General features: G+C 38.7%; 1 protein-coding gene across 5 annotated transcripts in view; it reads right to left on the bottom strand.

Moving 5' to 3' along the window:
* FRRS1 (ferric chelate reductase 1) overlaps positions 1-21,767 on the bottom strand; it is a 105,299-nt gene that overhangs the window by 46,759 nt on the left and 36,773 nt on the right. Inside the window, exon 2 of one of the 5 annotated variants that reach the window (XM_086717661.1) lies at positions 18,340-18,510. The exons of 2 other annotated variants lie outside the window; for them this stretch is intronic. The gene's annotated coding sequence lies outside the window, so the exon portion shown is untranslated. Of the gene's footprint in view, positions 1-371; positions 469-3,730; positions 3,754-18,339; positions 18,511-21,767 lie in introns of those variants that run through there. 2 more of the 5 variants (XM_086717662.1, XM_086717658.1) reach the window with 2 other exon arrangements.

Here is a 21,767-nt window from a genome sequence, read left to right on the forward strand (position 1 = left end):
GGTTTAAATATAAAAGGGAGTTCCGACAGTTTCAACTTTTCAAAAAAGAAGAAAGAAAGAAAACACGTGTGCATGAATACAGTCCAAGCTTTTCAGGGATCCCAAGCACGACTCTACTTACAATCTCCCTTTTCTGGGATTAAAGCTCGTTAGTCAAAGTCACGGGACATATTACTAACCTAACTCGTTTGTGCACCCTCATTAACTCAATACAAGTCCAGAACATAATTTGTTAAAGCGTTCATTCTGCGTCGCCGACTGCCCCCATGATCCATGGCGCCTGCTCTCCAGTACTGTTGCCTTAGCTGGCTTCAATTTTTAAACGCTTTGCGGAGAGCTCTGACTTAGAGAGAACAGAAGGCGACACTTACCTTGAGAAGCGAAGGCAGCCTAGCCAACTTCCGGTTTTGTTACAATTTGTATCTCACTTCAGCAGCTGGGTGGAGCTAGCTCACCCAGTAACCAGAAAGTTTCCCAAGCTAAACTAAGCTGTAAAACTTGATTTGCAAGACGAGAACTAATTTTTGGACTCCATTTCTGAGAATTAAGGGTTCTGTTTTACATATAAGAACACTTTTGGCCAAGTAATAGTTATTTCATTGAGAAAATTATGTATTTGCCTTTAACTACAAAACCATTTGAAAATACCTGTTCCATATACTCTAAGACAAACAAAAGAACCTAGTTATGCCTAGGTAGGGTTGCCAAGTTTAGCAAATTAAAATATAGGATGCCTGCTTAAACTCAATTTCAGATAAACAACCAATATAAATATTGTTCTATGCAGTTTGGGGTAAGTAATTATACTAAAAAATGATTCATTGTTTTTCTGAAATACAAATTTACTCTATTTTTTCTGGCAACCCTATCTAAGGCATAACAGTAATTAGCAAACTATTTCAACTAACTACAAAAGGTGCAGAGAATCAGACTGCATAGAACTGAAACCTTGGAAAGTGTAAATGACATAATGCAAAAGAATTATTTTATTTTGCAAAATTCACTCTGAAACTTAGGGGTTCCATTTTCATTTCTTTTTAAGCATTTAATCTTTGTTTTGCATAAGATTTTTTTTTGAAAAAGAAAATTTTTAGGGCTAGGAAAAAACAATGAATCTGAAAATATTAAACATTCCAGCACAGACTATGACTCACAAGTGCAGACTGGAAAATAAATGGTGTCATATACACCTTAACCTGTGATCACTGGTTGGCAATCAACACGACTAAAATCTCTAAAACCATTTTAAGTGGAGAGAGGGGAAAGAACACGATCACTTTAATCTTTCTCCTTAAGAACTACTCACAATTACCAAAAACCCTCTTTACAGGATTTTAGATAAGACACTTTAAATAAAGATGCCACAGAGCTGGTTTTCTATCCTAAAGCTGCATGGAATATGAACAGAAGCACACTCAGTCAAGTCAAGTTTCAGTCCTTCCATATAAAGCTTCAGGCGATGACATAGCTTTCTGCAGTTATACTTAAACCTTTTCCAGAAATAGTCCCTGGGGGACACTCTGCATGCCAAAAGCATGATTTAAAAAATTTATAAAGCAAGTAATTCTTAGAATATATTATCATAATCTTTTATCCTAAAGCGCTCTTAAACAGATGAACCTGGGGGGGGGGGCGGGAAGGGGGGGGGAGAAAAAGGGGCAAACCAGGAAACAGACTGAGGGTTACCAGAGGGAAGGTGGGCGGGGGGATGGGTGAGATAGGTAATGGGGATTAAGGCGGGCACTTGTGATGAGCACAGGGTGTTGTATGGAAGTGTTGAATCACTAAATTCTACACCTGAAACTAATATTACATCGTATGTTAACTAACTGGAACTTAAAGAAAAACATGAAGAAGAAAAACAGTAGTGGGAGGAACTGAATAGCGAGGCTTGGCTCTATCTAAAAGCACCCTTTTCCAGGCTATCATTTCCCCCAAAGTCCCCAGCTACAATTCCCCTTATCACTCCCTACCAGCAGTTCACCTCTAGCCAGCTTTTTCTTCATTAGCTACTTGTTAGCTGTCACAAAAGGAACCAAATTTAGTAAGATGTTCAATGGAGCTTGGACTCTGAGTTGACACTATCCTATTGGATCCCATTTTCATGCCTCTAAATTGGCGGTTCTCAAATTTTCAGTCCAGACTCCTTTACAACTTTTTAAAAATCATTGTGGACCCCAAAGAGATATTTGTTTATATAGGTGATACCTATCAATATCTATATGTATTAAAATTTTTAAGCGAGAAATATTTAAATACCCACAAATTCATTTTTAAATGACAAAACAAACTCACTAAATATTAATATAGTTGTTTTTTTTTGTTTGTTTGTTTTTTTACCAGTGCCTTTCTGACTGCTTTCCAAGAAGAAGAGTTTAGTGAGTGGACTCGTATTGTTTAATTTTTGCAAATCTCTTTAGTGCCTGGCTTAACAGAAGACTGCTGGAGTCTCATATCTTCTTCTGTATTCAGTCTGTTGCACTATCTTACAACACATCGTGTAGCCACTGGAAAACTCCAGGGTATACTCATGAAAGACTGAGAATGAATAAGGCAAATAAAGTACAGCAAGAATGAGAATTAGCATTTACTGAGCACTCATTTTGACCAAAGCACACGTATCATCCTAAGTCTCACAAGAACTGTAGGTGAAAGGTATTACAGTATTACAGACATTCTACTGCTGAGAATGTTAAGGACATGCTTGGCTAAGTAAATTGCCCAAAACCAGGCAGAGAAAAGTGTCAAGGCAGGGTTCTAAGCCACAGCTACTAGCTCTCTGCCCTGAGCCTCACTGCCAAATCTGAATGATGTCTGATGGACCAAACATAAACTTGCCTTTCCTATTATACTCAGCATTTCATAAAACACAGGATTCACGCAGAACATCCCCAATTGATTAGACCCTGCTTCAAATCAATAAATCCAAAACCCACCATCTAAAATGGACCCATTATCACGTGGCCTTTAATTTTGTCAATCTTATCCAAATTCGTCCTGTCTTTATCTCCACTGCCATCACTTTTCCTCTGTTTTTGTTACCTCAAAAGTAAAAATGAGGGGTTACAACCAAAACCATACATTCTCTAAGTTCTGCCAAATTGTGAAAGCAGGTTTCTGATGACTAGAAAGAGACACATAATGGTCCAGAAAAAGACTAATTTTTCAGAATGAGAATTAACGAAATTATCACAATTATTCAACAAGTATTTATCAAACACTTAATATATGGCAAATACTGTGCTAGGCACTACCCTATGTTTGTACAAAGTGGCTCTATGTCTAATATATTGTGATTTCTTAGGTGGGTAATAAAGAAAGAACAAAAGAAAGAAAGGGGTGGGGGAGAGAAGGAAGGGAGGGAGGGAGGGAGGGAGGGAGGGAGGGAGAGAAGGAGGAAGGAAGAAAAAAAGGAAGGGGCATAATTACTTGATAAACCCACATTTCTGTAGACATGCAGTTCTCATTGCTTTCCAGATGTCATTGGATTAAGAATCTTGAGAAAAAAAGATTATCCTGGGTTATCCAGGTGTGCCCTAACTGCAATCATAAGTATCCTTAAAAGAAGAAGCAGAGGAGATTACACACAAAGGAAGACAATGTGACCATGGAGGTAAACATTGGGGTGATGCAGCCACAGGCCAAAGAATGCCTGTAGCCACCAGAAGCAGGAAGACGGCAGGAAAAGATTCTCAACTAGAGCTTCTGGAGGAAGTGGTTCTGCCAATACCTTGACTTTGGCCCAGTGCTACTGATTTTGGACTTCTGGCTTCCGGAACTGTAAGAGAATAAATTTCTGTGGTCATTTGTTATAGCAGCTGCAGGAAACAATCAACTCCTCTTTCCAGTTTCTCCTGTATTTTTATCAAGCAGTGGTACCCATTCTCTTCAACACTCAAGCAAAACCTAGAGAGGACTTTCAACTTTTTGTCTCTTTCATATTTTATAGCTCCGAGTTTTTCAGTTTGGAGCCACAATCCATTTATTAATGGATTATAAAATCTTTAGTGGGTAACAATCAGAAAAATGTTAATAAAATAGCATAGAAAAAAACAGTGCATTACATATGATAAGGGTAAATAAATGCTGTTTCATGAGGCTATTCGGATTACATCTGTGAGTAGAAATGTCCTGAGTTTCTTATTTCTTACTGTGGGCAGTAGCCCAAAATGTTGAAACCAATTGCTTTTAATATCTCCCCAAGTCAATTATCATCTCCTCCTTTCTGAACACTCACATGTAGGCCTTCGTACTTATTTATTCTAAGCAGAGGAACATGGTGGTCTGGAATCAGACCACCCAGGATTGGAAGATCAGCTCCACCACTAAACTTTGTGATCTAGACCTCTATCATAAATGAAGATCATAATACTTTCCTCATAATAGTGTGAGAATTAGCTGAGATAAAATTGCTTAGTTCAATGTCTAAACATAAAAATTGTTCAGGGCTCTGGGTGGTTCAGTCAGTTAAGCATCTGACTTCAGCTGGGGTCATGATCTCACAGTTTGTGGGTTGAGCCCCCCCTTCAGGCTCTGTGCTCACAGCTCAGAACCCAGGGCCTGCTTCAGATTCTGTGTCTCCCTCTCTCTCTCTGCCCCTCCCCCACTCACACTCTGCTCTCTCTCTCAAAAATAAACATTAAAAAAAATTTTAATAGTTCAATAAAATATGTGCACTATAATGATCTATGCTCAAATTCTCTGGACCATAGTAGTAACCTTCTAACTAATCTATCCTGCTTCCTCTCTCATGACCTTCATGAATCCTGCTGACAATAGTCCAACATTAGATCAATCTTCCTAAAGAATCGCTTTTATCAATAATGTTGTGTGACGTACCATTGCTTATAGAGTTAAATCCATACTCTTTCAGACATTCAAAGCACTCTGAAAAAATAAAACGGGTGGGGGGGCGCCAGGGTGGCTCAACTGGCTAGGCCTCTGACTTCAGCTCAGGTCGTGATCTCACGGTCCGGTCCGTGAGTTCGAGCCCCTCATCAGGCTCTGTGCTGACACCTCGGAGCTTGGACACTGGAGCCTGCTTCAGATTCTGTGTCTCCCTCTCTCTCTGCCCCTCCCCTACTCATACTCTGTCTCTGTCTTTCAAAAGAAAAATGTTTTTTAATAAATAAAAAAACAAAAATAATAAAAATAAAGCACTCTGTCACCAGGCCACACCTTCATTGCTTTCCCACCAGGTACTGCTGATTAAATCACCCCATTAAATGCAAAGACTCATTCTTATGTTTCCACATTTGCTAATGCTGTTCCCTTATCTCATTTTTTTCCAAGTATTAAACACCACACATTCTTCAAGGTTTAGAAAAAGTCCCAATTTATCCATGAAACTTTTCTGATAATCAGAACTAATATAAGTTCCTCCATTATAAAACGGTTATATGGCCAAGCAAAACTGTCATAGTCTCTGAAGTCTGGCCCACTTTGGTTGAAATCCCAGCTCTGCTCTTTAATAGCTGTTCAACTTCAGGCAAGTTACTTAACCCCCTAATCTCACTTTCTTCATTTGCATAAAGAAGGTAATGATACAGAAGTAGGGTTTTTGTGATGTTTTCATGAAATAATATCTCATCACACTGACACCAGAATGATCTTGAAAACCTGCTCATGACATTACTTTTACTGTCTTATGTTAGAGTGAAGAAATACACATTACCTAAGATGCCATTGACACACTCAAGCAGCCATCACCATTGCTTATAATACTCTTCATTGCTAAACTGGACATGGCCTCAGATCCTTCCCAATACACTACACCAAGTGGTCAATACCAATGGATGAAAATCCACACTAACTATAAGCAGTCACTGAGATAGGGACTATGTCATTACTTTCAATTCCTTTTTTTAGGAACTAAAAAAATCTAGGTTAAATATCTCACCTTAATTTAATGGTAGAAAGATGGATACTAGAAAGCTTATCCCTTTCCAAACTTGATTTGAATTTCAGTTAATTTTAAGGGCAGAGTATTGATTATAATGAAAGCATGGAAGACATTCTTTATTCTCTTTAATTACATTACTTTCTTTTATAGCATTTTAATTTACTCTAAGACAATATTAATGCTCTGTAATTATGTGCCAGAGATGGTACCACTGATCAAAGTAAAATATTAAAAGTTTGATTCAGCTTTATCAAATCATTAATAGAATCTCTGTTAATCATCTAGAGACACGATATAAAGATAAAAGTCTTGGTAATTACAATCAGTGGCTTCTACTATTTTCTATCAATTAGGGTTATACTATATTCAAGTTTCTACCATACCTGTTATTAAATCAATTAAAGCAAATAAGAAAAGAAACTAAGAAGGAACCAAGGAAAGGAAGAATATAGCATCTATTAAGTAATAACCTAGTCCTATTCAGTAATAAACTAGTTTTTTTTTTTTTTTAATTTCCCAAGGTTTTTTTTGTTTTGTTTTTTTTAACGTTTATTTATTTTTGAAACAGAGAGAGACAGAGCATAAACAGGGGAGAGTCAGAGAGAGAGGAAGATACAGAATCTGAAACAGGCTCCAGGCTCTGAGCTGTCAACACAGAGCCTGACACGAGGCTCGAACTCACGGACCGCAAGATCATGACCGGAGCCAAAGTCTGACGCCTAACCGACTGAGCCACCCAGGTGCCCCAATTTCCCAAGTTTTAACAAGGAAGAAATAGTATAATTTACTGGAGAATTTTGTTTAACAAGGAAGAAATAGTATAATTTACTGGAGAATTTTGTTTAGCAGCTCTTGGGCTACATGACTTTTTAAAATGCCATTTGTTGGGGCGCCTGGGTGGCGCAGTCGGTTGGGCGTCCGACTTCAGCCAGGTCACGATCTCGCGGTCCGTGAGTTCGAGCCCTGCGTCGGGCTCTGGGCTGATGGCTCAGAGCCTGGAGCCTGTTTCAGATTCTGTGTCTCCCTCTCTCTCTGCCCCGTTCACGCTCTGTCTCTCTCTGTCCCAAAAATAAATAAACGTTGAAAAAAAAATTTTTTTTTTTTAAATAAAATGCCATTTGTTTACAAGATGGCTTGGGTCCTATTGTGTAAAGTGAATGCCTTTAATATATACAAATGTAACATAGTCTTAATATTGAAAAGAAACTATGCTCTCCACAGCCAGAATGAAAAGTAATAGAGTTATCCACTGCGTAGAAAGTCATTGGTTTCTTTTACACACAAAACATTATACAGTCAGGATGACATTTATAATGAAAGCTGGCAGCTCTAACCATTGTTGCAAGAACACTTTTTGTCCATTAGGCAAGCCTTCAAAATTGTAGAATTTTAAATTCAACAAACATAAAGCGTAAGAATAAATAAGGTCTCAGTACTCAGGGACCAGGAACCACGAAACAAATGTATGAAACAGCATCGTGTGCTCTGAAAATGAAAAATAATCCCAGACCATGAGTGAACTGAGGTGAATATTATCGTCGCCCTCAATTCCACCAGAGGAAGCAGGATCTTGTCTACCCTCGAGTGCCCCAAAGGTGAGTGCAGCAGGAAAAGCCTTCACTCAAAAGCTTCTGGTTGCATAAAATCTGAAGGCAAATACCAAACATAAGATCCCGCCAATGAAACAATATCAAAATAAGGAGAGCAAATCCAAACCTAGTCATTAATCAAAGCAACCAGTAGGAAAACACAAGCTGAAATATGTGGCCAAAATAAGGAAACTAGAGAACAAAGAAAAGCAGGGGTGAAGAGTAATGGAATGGCGAAAAGTATTGATCCGGATTAATTCTGGAATGGAGCACAGAAACTTTCAGTGACTTTTTATGCAAGAGTAGGCCAGCTTAGGCAAATAGGGCCTTCTAAAGGGATAAAATTGAACGAACACCATCTAATCCCTAGAGTTTTCCAGATATCCCCCCTAAAATGGCCCAAAACATTTAGTGTATTTTTTCTTGTATCCTGACTTTTTAAATTACTATGAATTGCATAGATACTATTTCTACAGATTTTAATTGCTGAAACTGAAACAATAAAGATTCCATTCAATTCCATTTTTTTCCCCAAAAGCAACCATTGTTATCAGTTCAGCATGTTTCCATCTAAGACTTTACATGCAGTTTTCTGTACTTACAAAAGTAGGTAGGTGCACCTGGGTGGCTCAGTCAGTTAAGCATCCGACTTCAGCTCAGGTCATGATCTCTCAGTTCCTGAGTTTGAGCCCCACATCGGGGTCTATGCTGACAGCTCAGAGCCTGGAGCCTGCTTCAGATTCTGTGTCTCCATCTCTCTCCCACTCCCCACTCACACTCTGTCTCTCTCTCCCTCAAAAATAAATAAACATTAAAAAATGTTTAAAAACAAAAAAAACAATAAAAAACAAAAAATGTATAGCTTTGGTTTTGTAATAGAAATAGTATCATTCTCTTCATATTGTTCTGAAATTTTTTCACCTAACAACATATAGTCAAAGAATAACTCAGATATTTAAGACACCGTTATATATTTATTTCGTGCACTGTTTATTTTTTACATGAGGGAGACAGAGTATCAAGGGACAAAGGCAAAAATACGATGTGTAAGAGAAAGAAGAGAAGAAAAACAACTGTGGGTAGTCTGGAAATAATGAAACTTTCTGTTCATTTCCAGCATGAGCTAATTCACTGACAGCTAGATAAGGTTTCAGTCTGGAAAGTGTCCCATTGAGCAAGCTGGCTGGAGTCCACAAAGATAACACTTTCAGTGGTTTACAGATTCGCTAGAGAACCTTACTAATCCCTACAGAGAATAGGGGAGCAACTGTCTCTCTGTGATAGCTGCCACGTCTGTCCAGTGGCTCCCCAACTCTGAAAGCCACATCTGCACTCATTCGATACTCTCCCTAACCTTCCATCAGCCAAACAGCAGAACTGAGTCCTGATCATATCAGTTATGCTTATGAGAGTTGTGCTTTTGAGAGTTGCCTAGTAACCAATCATTCTCAGGGGCCACCTCGGGATCTAAATATCTAACACACTGCTCTCTGCTGCCCCCAGTGGACCAAATGGGATACTTTCTTTTACGAAAAGCCTAAAATGGGATACTTTCTTTTACGAAGTTAGCAATAAGATTCTTAGAACACTGGATATATTCTTGACCTCAATGACTAATAACTTCATCCCTTCAAGAACAATGAGAGCAACAACCAGAACCATTTCTCTTGACTCAATCCTGATCGACAAAGAAACTTTAAGACAGAGACAGAATCCAGAGACAAAAAACAGAAAGAAATTAGAAGTGGTAGCGTCTACTTGGACAGGAAGATGGGTGAGATATAGGAAAGGAGCCAGTCTGAAAGGTGGAAAGCAAGAATTCAGTGTTGGACATATTAAGTTTTAGATGGCATTGAAAATCCAAGTGGAAATATCTATTTGACAGATGTGTCTGGAGATACAAAATTAACACTTAGGGCATGAGCAAGGATTAAAAAAGAGAAAAGATCTGAAGAGTGAGCCTTGGGGCACACTAATGTTTAGAAATTGAGAAGAGCAGGCAAATTCAGCAAAGGAAATTGTGATTGAATGGATGGTAAGGTAGGAAGAAAACCAAGAGTGTAGAAAGTGTAGTCCCAAAGTGTAGAAAGCAGTTCTGAAGGTAGGTTTGGTCAATCATGACGAATGTTGCTGAGAGCTTGAATATACTGGAAACTAAGAATTGACCAATGAGCACTGTTTTTCAGAATCATCTGTGAACCACCTGCATCAGAATTACTTATTACAATGGATTCCTGGGTCCACCTCAGACCTACTAGATCAGATTCTATGGACAGGAACCCAGAATTCTGCTCTTAAACAAGCCCAGGATGATTGCTAAGAACCCAAGAGTTGCTGTCTTGGAGTCTTTATTGGTGGAATTATACCCATCTTTGCTCAAGACCAATGGTTCTCCGATTTTAATGTCCATCACCATCACCTGGCAAATTCCTTAAAACACAGATTACTAAATTCCACCTCCAGAGTTTCTGATTCAGGAAGACTGGGGTAAGCCTGAAAACTGCTGATATTGTTGGTCTATGAACTATACTTTGAGAACCACTGCACCAGACCCTTTATTTTTTTTAATTATTTTTTAAATTTATTTTTGAGACAGAGCATGAGTGGGGGAGGGGCAGAGAAAGAGAGAGAGAGAGAGACAGAGAGAGACAGAGACATAGAATCTGAAGCAGGCTCCAGGCTCTGAGCTGTCAACACAGAGCCTGATGCCCGGCTCGAATCCACAAATCGTGAGATCATGACCTGAGCCGAAGTCAGGTGCTTAACTGACTGAGCCACCCAGATGCCCCTGAAACAGACCCTTTAAAAGTAGAGTAAAAGCACATCTGATACAAGATGTGGCCCTTTCCTTAGTTAGTAAAACTCTAAAATAACACAGTTAACTGTAAGACAACAAATTTTATCTCAAGTTTTCTATTTCCCAACACAGCTGGAATTTCCCATTCTTTAAGAAGCCTCTGCTTTTAAAGTCTGTCTGATGATTAAATCATGCATGTCCTCCCTTGCTCAAAGTCAACTCATTATGGACATGAATCATGTCTACAAAATATCTTCCCAGCAACACCTAGACTAATATTTGGGTGAACACCTGGGGATTACAACTTAGTAAAGTTGATACATAAAACCGACCATCACACTACCATATCTAAAATAGAGTGCTTTCAGGTGCTTGAGTAGCTCAGTCATTAAGCATATGACTTCAGGTCATGATCTCACAGTTCATGAGTTCAAGTCCCACATTGGGTGAGCTCGAGCCTTGCTTCAGGCAAAACAGGAGCCCTGGGAAAGCCCTGCTTCTCTCTCTCTCTCCCTGCCCCACATGGGATTCTCTCTCTCTCTGCCCCTCACTCACTTGTGCCCCCCTCAAATTAATTAATTAATTAGAGTTCCTTTTAACTCTACCTTTTCTTCACAGAACTTATCACTACCTGACATTATATATATATATATATATATATATATATATATATATATACATCCCTTCATTTATGTAATAGCTATCTCATCTGCTAAAATGTGAAGTCCATCAGGGAAAGAATTTTGTCATCTGAAGTGTTTTTTTTTAATTATTAGGTTCAAAGAATCTATTTTTGGACATTGTGTTTACTTCTGTTTTGTTATTATGATCAGTGTTAGTATAAAGATCTCTGTATATACACACATCTTGGGTATCTTTTCTAATTTTTAATTTTTAAAAGTGATATTTTGGGGTGCCTGGGTAGCTCAGTCGGTTGAGTGTCTGACTTCGGCTCAGGTCATCTTACAGGTTGTGTGAGTTCAAGCCCTGCACTGAGCTTGCAGTTCTCAGTGTACAGTCTGCTTCAGCTCTTCTGTCCTCCTCTCTCTCTGTCCCTCCCCACTCGCACACTCTCTCTCTAAAATAAATAAAACATTTAAAAATTTTAATATAAATAAATAAATAAAATTTTTAAAGTGATTTATTTTTATTTTTTTTGAGAAAGAGAGAAAGACAGAGTACACGAGCAGGGGAAGGACTCTGTAGAGTCCTCTGTACGGTCCCTCTCTGTAGAGAGGGAGATAGTGGATCCAAAGCAGGCTCTGCCCTGTCAGCACAAAGTCTGATGTGGGGCTTGAAACCACAAACCGTGAGATCATGACCTGAGCCAGAGTCAGACACTTAACTGACTGAGCCACCCAGGCACCCCTAAAAGTGATTTTTTTAATCTAGTTTTTCTGTTAGTATTTTCAAGTCAGGTTTCTGGAGGTATAATTCCACAAAGAGTAATATTTTCCCTTTTTAGCATAGAATTCTGTGACTTCTGATAAACACATGCTGTCAGTCATGTAAACACCACAGTCAAGACATAGAGCATTTCCATCACCTCAGAAGGTTCCTTTGTGACACATTGCAGTCAACCCTTGCCTCACCCCCTTCCCTAGAACCACTTGTATTAGTTCCCTGGGACTGCCAAACAAAGTACCTCAAACTGGGTGGCTTAAATGACAGAAACTCATTGTCCGGAGGCTAGAGTTCCCAATCAAGGTGTTGGCAGCATTGGTTCCTCCAGAGGATTGTGAGGGAAGGATCGTTCCATGTCTCTCTTCTTGGCTCATAGATGGCTGTCTTCTTCCTGTGTCTCATTTATATCCTCTTCCCTCTGTGTATGTCTTTGTGCCTAGATTTTCCCTTTTTATAAAGAAGACACTGGTCATATTGAGCTAGGGCCCACCCTGAAGGCTTTAGTTTAACTTGATTACTTCTAGAAAGACTCTATCCACATTCTGAGATGCTGGGAGTTAGGACTTCCACATATGAATTTTGAGGCAACACAATTCTAACACCACTGATGTGTTTTTTCTCCTTAGAGATTTGCCTTGTCCAGAACATCATATGGATGGAATTATAGCTTAGCTTTTGTGATTTTTTTTTGTACATGGCTTCTTTCACTTAGCATAACACGTTTGAGGTTCATCCATGAACCTCAAGTGTACCAGAAGTTTGTTCCTTTTTATTGGTGAGTAATACTCCATTGTATATATGTACTATAGTTTGTACATCCATTCACCCACTGAAGGACATTTGGACTGCTTCTAGTTTGGAGCAATTATAAACAGAGTCACTAAAGAAATTCACATACTGGTTTTTGTGTACACAAATGTTTTCATTTCTCTTGAGCGAATATCTAGGAGCAGGATTGCTATATCACATGGTAAGTATATGTTTAACCTTGTAAGGAATTACCAAATTGTTTTCCAAAATGATTGTACCATTTTGTCATCCCAACCAGCAATACATGAGCACATAAATAGTTGAAAAGTGGACTTTGTGACATCATTTGGCAATACTTATTAATTCAGTATTGTAGAAATGATGGAAGCAAGGAGCATCGTTATAACTCAGAGCTTATCTGTCTGCATCACATACGTCATGAAAAGCTCTTCATAAGTAGCTGATTCTGAGACAGGCTTTTCTAATGGCAACAGGTCATTTGTTAAAACACATATTTAGTTTTGGGGGTACCTGGGTGGCTCAGAGTGTCCAACGTTGGCTCAGGTCATGATCTCTTGGTTCCTGAGTTCAAGCACCACATCGGGTTCTGTGCTGACAGCTCAGAGCCTGGAGCCTGCTTCAGATTCTGTGTCTCCCTCTCTCTCTGTCCCTCCCTCTTTCTTGCTCTCTCTCTCTCTCTCTCAAAAATGAACATTAAAAAAAGTTTTTTAATGTTTTTATTTATTTTTGAGAGAGAGAGAGACAGAGACAGAGCATGAGCAGGGGAGGGGCAGAGAGGGAGGGAGACACAGAATCTGAAGCAGGCTCCAGGCTCTGAGCTGTCAGCACAGAGCCTGACACTGGGCTTGAACTCACGGACTGTGACATCACGACTGAGCTGAAGTCAGATGCTTAACCAACTGAGCCACCCAAGCGCCCCTAAATAAACATTTTTTTAAATTTTAAACATTTAGTTTTTAAAAATTTTATCAAAACAAAACATGCACATAAGTTTTTAAAAAGCAAATAGTACAGAAACCATATAGTGAAAAGCAATCATTCTGTGTTTGATTGTCCACCGATTCCCTAACCCAGAGGCAAATTCTTTCACATATATCTGCTTTGGTTCTTCTGGTGGTTACTTCCATTTCTCTTAATATACTCTTCCTACTATTTCTTGATATAATACCTTGAATACCTTGATTTTTTTTAAGTTTATTTATTTATTTTGAGTGGAGGGAGGAGCAGAGAGAGAGGGAGAGAGAAAAAGAATTCCAAGCAGGCTCAGCACTGTCAGCAACACAAGCACAACACGGGGCTTGAATTCACAAACTGTGAGATCATGACCTGAGCTAAAATCAAGAGTCAGATGTTTACCTGACTGAGCCACCCAGGCACTCCCCTTGATATATTTTTTATTAGTTTCCTGCTACTCTTCCCTGCTCACCTTCACCTTCTATATCATCATATCACTATGTGTAGTTCCTCTACTAGCTACTTTTGTGATAGAATACTCAAGAGTTCTATTTCAAATATAGATATTATCCTTTGAATTTCTCCTGTATGGGAATAATAGGACTTCTACCATTCTATTTATATTCCCTTCCTATCCCTTGCCATCTTCTGTCATTAACTTCTACATGGTAAAGGTGGATAACATTTATAATCTATTCTGTAACCGTAAATAGGTCTTCCCTGCTTGTAAATTGATTTCAGAGTTGAAAACTAAAAGAGCATTTCTATTGCAATCATTGATTTTTTTTTTTTAATTTCTTTATTTTGAGAGAGAGCATGCATGCACACAAGTGGAGGAGGGGCAAAGAGAGGGAGAGAGAGAAAATCCCAAGCTGGCTCTGCACTGTCAATGCAGCGCCCAACACAGGGGTTGAACTCATGAACCACTAGGTCATGACCCGAGCAGAAATCGAGTCAGACCCTTAACTGGCTGAGCCACCCAGGTGCCCTTATAATTATTGATTATTTTAATATTGTTTAATTTAATACTAAAGAGTCAAGATAAATTCCTAATTTATGTCTCCAAAGTCTCAACCCAAGTACCACTCGGTAGGACAACGTACAAAATGGGTTCTCTTACATTCCCAGCAATTATTAGAAATCAGGCCATATTTTGGGTTGCTTCATGCTTAGAATATGCCTTTCCTATACTGTTGAATGTTTGTTTGCTTTGCCTTGGGGTTTTTTATAATCTTTATTTTCTTATGAGACGAAGAATTACATGCATTCCATGCAATATCCTTAATATCATCCAGCTTCTTACTCATCCCATCTACTGCTTAGAATCCATTCCATTTTACTTTACATCAATGTATTTCCTATTTTAGGTTGAATTCATTTAGAGCATGGGTTTCTTGTGCAATTTTTTTTCTGAGTACTTTAAATTACCTTTCCTTTCTCTACAAAAATTGCATTAGAGTGCGTTCTTAGTAAAATAGGCAGCACGTCAGTCTCATAAAAAATGCACTGTGTGCTCTTTGCCATATCCTAAAGTTTGTACTATTTCTGTTTTTGGATTCAGTAGGTTCTTTAACTTTTCTGAATTTTGTGTTTACATAGTTTCTGTTCTCTGAATTACCTACTTCCTCAGGAGTCAGTTTATTCAGGTTTTTTTTTTTTTTGTTCTTCTTGTTTATACTGCAGGCTTACTGCAAATGTCAGGCGAGGTAGCTGTTTCAGCTTAAGAGCGCAGCAATTAAAAGTTTGACAAAGCCTCTGTAAGGAAAACCTTACTCTTCCTCCTGTGGATCTCCTTTATTCTCGCACTACTACCACACTCAAAACACTCTGACACCAGATATGTGGGGGTTTGTCCCCCCACGAAGCCATTCTCTGTGACACCAGCTGGGTGTCCAACAACTTAATTCTGACACTATCCACCTGGAGATAGCGTCAGATCCTACAGGTTAAGGGTTTTGTCCTACAGAACTGCCCCCCACTTCAGTTGCCAATCACTAATCCAGCTTGTAATCTGTTTTTCTGACCCAACTTGCTATATATCAGAGGTTCCCACTTCTGATGGGAATGTAATTGGGCTCAGTCAATTTGCTAGAGTGGCTCAAAGAACTTAGGAAAACAGTGTACTAACTAGATTACTGGTTTATTGTAAGAGGATAGAACTCAGGAACAGCCAGATGAAAGAGATGTGCAGGACAAGGTATGTGGGAAAGAGCATAGAGCTTATGTTGCTCTCTCTCAGCGCACTACTCTCCCTGAAACACCCCATGTTCCTCAACCCAGATGCTTCCTGAACCCCATACTTGGGGGATGTTTATGGAGCCTTCGTCACATAGGGATGCTCAATCATTAACTCAATTTCTAGCCCCTTTCTGGAATGGGTTGTGGGGTTAAAATTTCTAAGCTTCTAATCATGGGCCAAAAGCCCACGAAGACCCAAAGATATTCCTATCAAAAGACACCCAGGAAATCCCAAGGGATTTAGGAGCTCAGTAGAACAAAGGTGTTTCTAGTGCTCTTATTACTTAGGAAATTACAAGGGTTTTAGGAGCTCTGTGCCAGGAACTAGGGGCAGAGACCAATAAATATACGGGCAGTCCCTGAGTTAACAATTATTTGCCTTTTCATGACTTTTCAATTTTACATTGGTAAAAAGCAGTACACATTCAGTAGAAACTGTATTTCAAATTCTAAATTTTGGGGGTGCCTGCATGGTTCAGTTTGTTAAGCATCTGACTCTTGGTCTCAGCTCAGGTAATGATCTCACTGTTCATGAGTTTGAGTCCTGCATCAGGCTCTCTGCTGTCAGCGCAGAGCCCACTTCGGATCTTCTGTGACCTTCTCTCTCTGTCCCTTCCCTACCTGCATGTGCTCTCTCTCTCTCTCTCTCTCAAAAATGAACATTTAAAAAAAGTAATAAAAAACAAATTCTAAATGTTGATCTTTTCCTGGGCTAGCAATCTCCCTCTCTCTCTGTCCCTTCCCCACTTGTGCATGCTCTCTCCCCTTCTCAAAAATAAATAAACATTTTTTTTTAAATTAAAAAAGAAATTTTAAGTTTTTATCTTTTCCTGGACTAGCAATATGCGGTGTGATACTCTTGTGATGCTGAACAGCAACACGAAGCCACAGCTCCTGGTCAGCCATCCAGTCATGAGGGTGAACAACCAGTTTACTCAGACCATCCTGTATCCATACAGCCATTCTGTTTTTCACTTTCAGTACAGTATTCAATAAATTACATGAGATATTCACCACTTTATTGTATAATAGGCTTTGTGTGAGAGATTTTGCCCAGCTGTAGATTAATGTAAGCGTTCTGAGCACATTTAAAGTAGGGTAGGCTAAGCTATGATGTTCAGTAGGTTCAGGGTATTAAATCTACTTTCAACTTAAAATATTTTCAATTTACAATGGGCTTATCAGAACATAACCCCATCATAAGCCAGCGAGCCCTCTTGCTCAACTGTAGACCCCAATAGTTAAAACCATAAATAGACAAGACCACTTAACTCATGCTCTAACTGAAACCCATTGTTCTTATTTTTATAGCACTTTCTTGAGGCATTGATGAAGATGTTTGGCAATGATGGGAACATTCCACTCGCCAGGCCAGAAAAGCCCTGATAACAACAGAATGCCTAGAAGACCACACCCTTTCCTGCCCATGATCACATGCAGAACATATATCAACTCCAATCTATGGTCACAGGCTCCCTGCCTGCTTTCTTGCATGTACCCCATTGAACCTCTCCCTATAAAACTCTAGGTATTCATCTTGCAGGTAAAAAAGTCGATTGTTAAGGTTTGAGCTTGCCACTTCACCAGCTGCCAGCACCCAAAATAAATGTCTCCCTTTCTCTTTCCCAAACCCTAGTCTCCTGAGCGATTGGCTTCTCCTGCAACCAGTTAGTTTATCCAAGTTTTTTCAGCAACAGTATTGGCAAACCCAGTCAGGAGCTATGCTTTAGATTTATCCAGCCCCCTGGAGAATCCCCAGGAGTGAGCAGCTGGCCACAACAGGGGGCCACGGCTTCCCTATTTGTTTCCTGAAGTACCGGTTATGATAGATCCGTAGCAGTAAGTCGAGGAAAATCTGTACATATTTTCTATTAGCTCACACCTCTGAGTGAGAGGACTGAGCTTTCTGACCAGCTTTGCTTTAGAGTGGGTGAGCTGTTGGAGAATCAGCCCACCCATCCTGCTGGCTACCAAATACCACAAAGTTAATCAATAGATCTAAACATGTAACTGCAGGTGAACGTTGAGTGTCAGAAGGCACAACGTAAACATGCAGAAATTTCAAGTAGAGCCAGTAGACCAGATTGCAGAATGTAAGCATGAGGTGAGGCCAGACACTTGGTTCCCAGACCTGTTTTCAAAGCATAAGTAGAACTATAGCCGCTTTAGTTGCATTAACTTAGCTCCACATTCTGTTTTGTTCCCTACTTAAATTCTGTTTTATGCACATCTCATTAATCATTAACTTTGACTTTTCCACTCCAACTCCCTGCTTGCCCACTGATTACAGAAATCTAATGGGGACCAAACAGTAACATTTGTCTTGAAATTATCTGAAATACCTGGTCATACCAGGTCCCAAACGGCACCTCATTGTCTGGAAGAATGCATACCTCCAGACTTTTTCAAGGTCCTCTCCCACAAAGATTTCAAGAAACACTTCACCCTCCTCTCATGTATTCACCTCCTTCCCCGAACATATATAAGCTGTCCCTACATTCAACATGGCAAGGCAGCTTTGAGAATAATCCCCTGCCTTTTTGCTAGGCTGCCTTTCCAATAATAAAGCTTTCTTTGTTTCAAAAACCAGTGTCTCAGACACTGGCTTACTGCACATCAGATGCACAAACAAGTTTAAATACAGTAACAAACCGTGCATCAATTAAAATGTAAGCCTTCTCCACCTAAAAGGAAATTTTCTCTCATTTTACTTGATTGTCTTGTGGCACTGGATACCATTGGTCACTCCAAGTTTCTTGATATTTTTTTCTTAGCTTCTGTGACTCTACCTTCTCCTAGTTTTCCTCCAATGGTTCTGATATGGTATACTCAGTTTCCTGCGTGGACTACTTAACCTGAAAATAAAGAGCCACAATAAGGCAAACAAGTGATTATTTCCAGTCAAAGAATTGCAATTTAGGGAACACAGATAAATTCGGACTGACCCAAGTTGTAGCCCACTTGTAGGGTGAAAGCAAGGGGGTTTTATGAGGAAAGGAAGAGCAGAAGAATTTCGTATCCCCTTCAAGGTCTTTCTAGCTGGACTAAGCATCAAATTGAGATGGCACAGATTCACAGCAGAAAATCAAATTTAATTTTGTATATACAGGGAATCCACACAAACATGGAAGTCCAAAGACAGTGAAGCAATATGAAGCTTATATGAGCTAAGGAGAAGGGTAGGGGTCTAAAGATACAGAAGGGAGAAGGACAATTGCCTGGAAGGTGAGAGGAGATGTTTGGAAAACAAAGTTTGCCCTATTATGCAGATAAGTTTCTTACGTAAAGAGGGATCTCTGTTAATAGCTCTCTTCCTGGTACAAGCAGACAGTTGAAGGGGAGGTAAAGAGCTTTTCCCGAATCTTCTGGGTTTTGCTTGCTTTTAACTCAAAATAATGTTCATGCTGAAGTGACCCATCTTGGGGTGACTTACCCTTGGGGTCGTTTCTACATAACTAATTGTGAACTGCGACACCAGAATTCTTTAGAATGGAAAGTTTATGAATATATTCCATAATTTCTAGAAACATGCTTTTTCATAGTATGATGTTTTCATAAAGCATAAGACATGTTTACTAACAGACACAAATTTATCTTTAGTTTCTTTGTAATAAAAGTAGATAAACCTATGTTCAGTACTTCACATTTCATTATTTTTTCTTATTTGAAAATGATCTAGATATTTAATGAATATAACTTTACTCATTATTTAAGTTAACAAAACTTTAAAGTGTCAGGTTACCAAAGATTTTGGAAACTATTTAAAAGTTTGCCTACAAACCCTTTTATCTTATTTATATCCATTTAATTTACTTGTTCTCAACAATTATGCTTACACTACCTGTAAAACCTCATGAGGCATTAGACAAAATTAATCATTATTCTTTTTTTTCTGACAAATTTTACAACAAAAATAACACGAACTTATTTGACTTTTAGTAAATAAAAGCAGAATAAAAGTTTTATATTTAATGCTGATAACTCTAAAGACATGTCTATTTTAATTAAGCCAACAATCTTAAACTAGCTTTAATATTGAATATTTTCCCTTGATTATGGGAACTTGAAAAACATTTGGGTTAGTTTCTTTCTGAGTTTTAGAATATCCAATTCTTACAAGTACTTACCTTCAAACCAATTAAATAGAGCTCTTTTACAAATTAATGTTAGTAATGCCAGATGTAGAGAAAATATTTCACATATACAACGTATTTGGATATCCATCCAAATACACAAATAAAGTGCAAACAAAATCTTATACTATATAATGCAAACAAGATGCAAACAAAATCATACTGGTTTTACTAATGTTTGTGGAGAGGAGAGTAAAGATCCAATTTCCAAATACTCACTTTTTTTCTCCCCTAATGAAAACACTTCTCCCTAAAATTTGCATTTCAAAGAATGGCTCTCACGTTCTACATACATGCTGCAGAAGTGAGCACTCTCAGGTCCTAGCTAATACACGGTAGAAAATTTACAACATAAAGACATAGATGGAGTATCTAAGTTTTCTCCAAGGTGGATGCTTGAAGCATATCTGTCTGATGGAGATGCTAAAGTCTGGGCACAAGAGACATTTTATCAGTTTGTATTTTTAACAGGCCTCTTCCCTCCTCCTTTTTTTTTTTCCTTCAGTTTCAGGAAATTATGGACTGTATTTACATTTTAAAGACAAGATAAGAGTTATAATTTCAAGGGATAGAGGAATAATTTAAAATCTTTTTTTTTTTTTTTTTTGGCAAGTATAGGACAATTTTATCCCATTATCTTGATCTTTTATAATATCCACAAACATTTTGAGAGGAATAGGCAATGTTTGGGGATTGGTAAAAATAGGTGAGCTTTGACTTGTTTCTAGCACTGCATTTTTGGTTTTGTAGAAATTCATAAGGCAAGAACATTTCTAATTCCCCAAATAACTAGAATTATAGCCTGAATAGCAAGGAATTGGCCTTCCTCCTTTTTAAACTATATTTCCTCTTTTTTTAATCTAAGAGAGTTTTTAACTAAAGTGGGATTCAAAAGATTTATCTTTGTAAAGTCTATGTGAAACATTTTAACAAAAGCCTTTTTTCTGGGTGCACAATTCCTTGGCTTCTATTAGCCCCTGAATATATATCTTTTGAAGATCATTTCTAGGAGGGCCTAAGAGAAATTTAAGTGTTCAACCTATGCCCACCAATCTTGCAGCTTTGGTTTCCAAGATGTCCCTTAGCAACAACCTGCAAGCCATAGCAAACTTTCTTGAAACAGAATCTGATCTGATAAGAATTGTGAATTCACCAGTCTGTGGGACCAGCTTGAACAGCAGGATTATAGACTTATGCCTGCATTCTGTCCTTCATGTGACATAAGACACAAAAGACACAAAGAAAAACAAAGACCATCTCTGGGAGGAAATGGATCAATAGCCAAAGAGTGCTCTACCAAATTCTATCAATGAATCACTAAGTGCAAGGAACTGGTTCCAAAAATATTTTCTCCTGCTAACATAAATTTAGAAAGAGAGAAAAAGGACTCTACCACTGTCTATCAGATTCCATAGATAGAGATTCCAGGAGACCGACATGGTAAGAAATCTTATCTTCTGCCAGCTGTTTGTCAGATATCTCTCATCTACAGCTGTGTCTAGGGTGAGTGGTATCCAACAAGTTAAAGAAAGTATTTTGCCCCCAGCTATACCAACTGTTGGGCAGCAAGAATTTCCTGTCCATTTCAAGGTCCTTCTAGCTGGAATAAGAATCAAGTTGACATGAGACAGATTAACCAGGTCAAACCAAACTTAATTTCTTACATACAAGGAATCCACACAGACATGTAAATTCCAAAGACAGTCAGGCAGAATGAGATATATATGTCATCCTGAACTAAGGAGAAGGGCATAGGGGTCTGGGACTTTAAAAAGAAGGAATGTAACTCATAAGAAGATGAAAAAAAAAAAAAAGTATTTAGGGGCACCTGGGTAACTCAGTCGGTTAAGTGTCAGACTTCAGGTCAGGTCATGATCTCACGGTTCATGAGTTCAAGCCCCACATTAGGCTTTGTGCTGACAGCTCAGAGCCTGGAGCCTGCTTCAGATTCTGTGTCTCCCTCTCTCTCTGCCCCTCCC

The sequence above is a fragment of the Puma concolor genome, chromosome C1, assembly GCF_028749965.1.
Source record: "Puma concolor isolate L17-30 chromosome C1, mPumCon1.1.hap2, whole genome shotgun sequence".
NCBI lineage: Eukaryota > Metazoa > Chordata > Mammalia > Carnivora > Felidae > Puma > Puma concolor.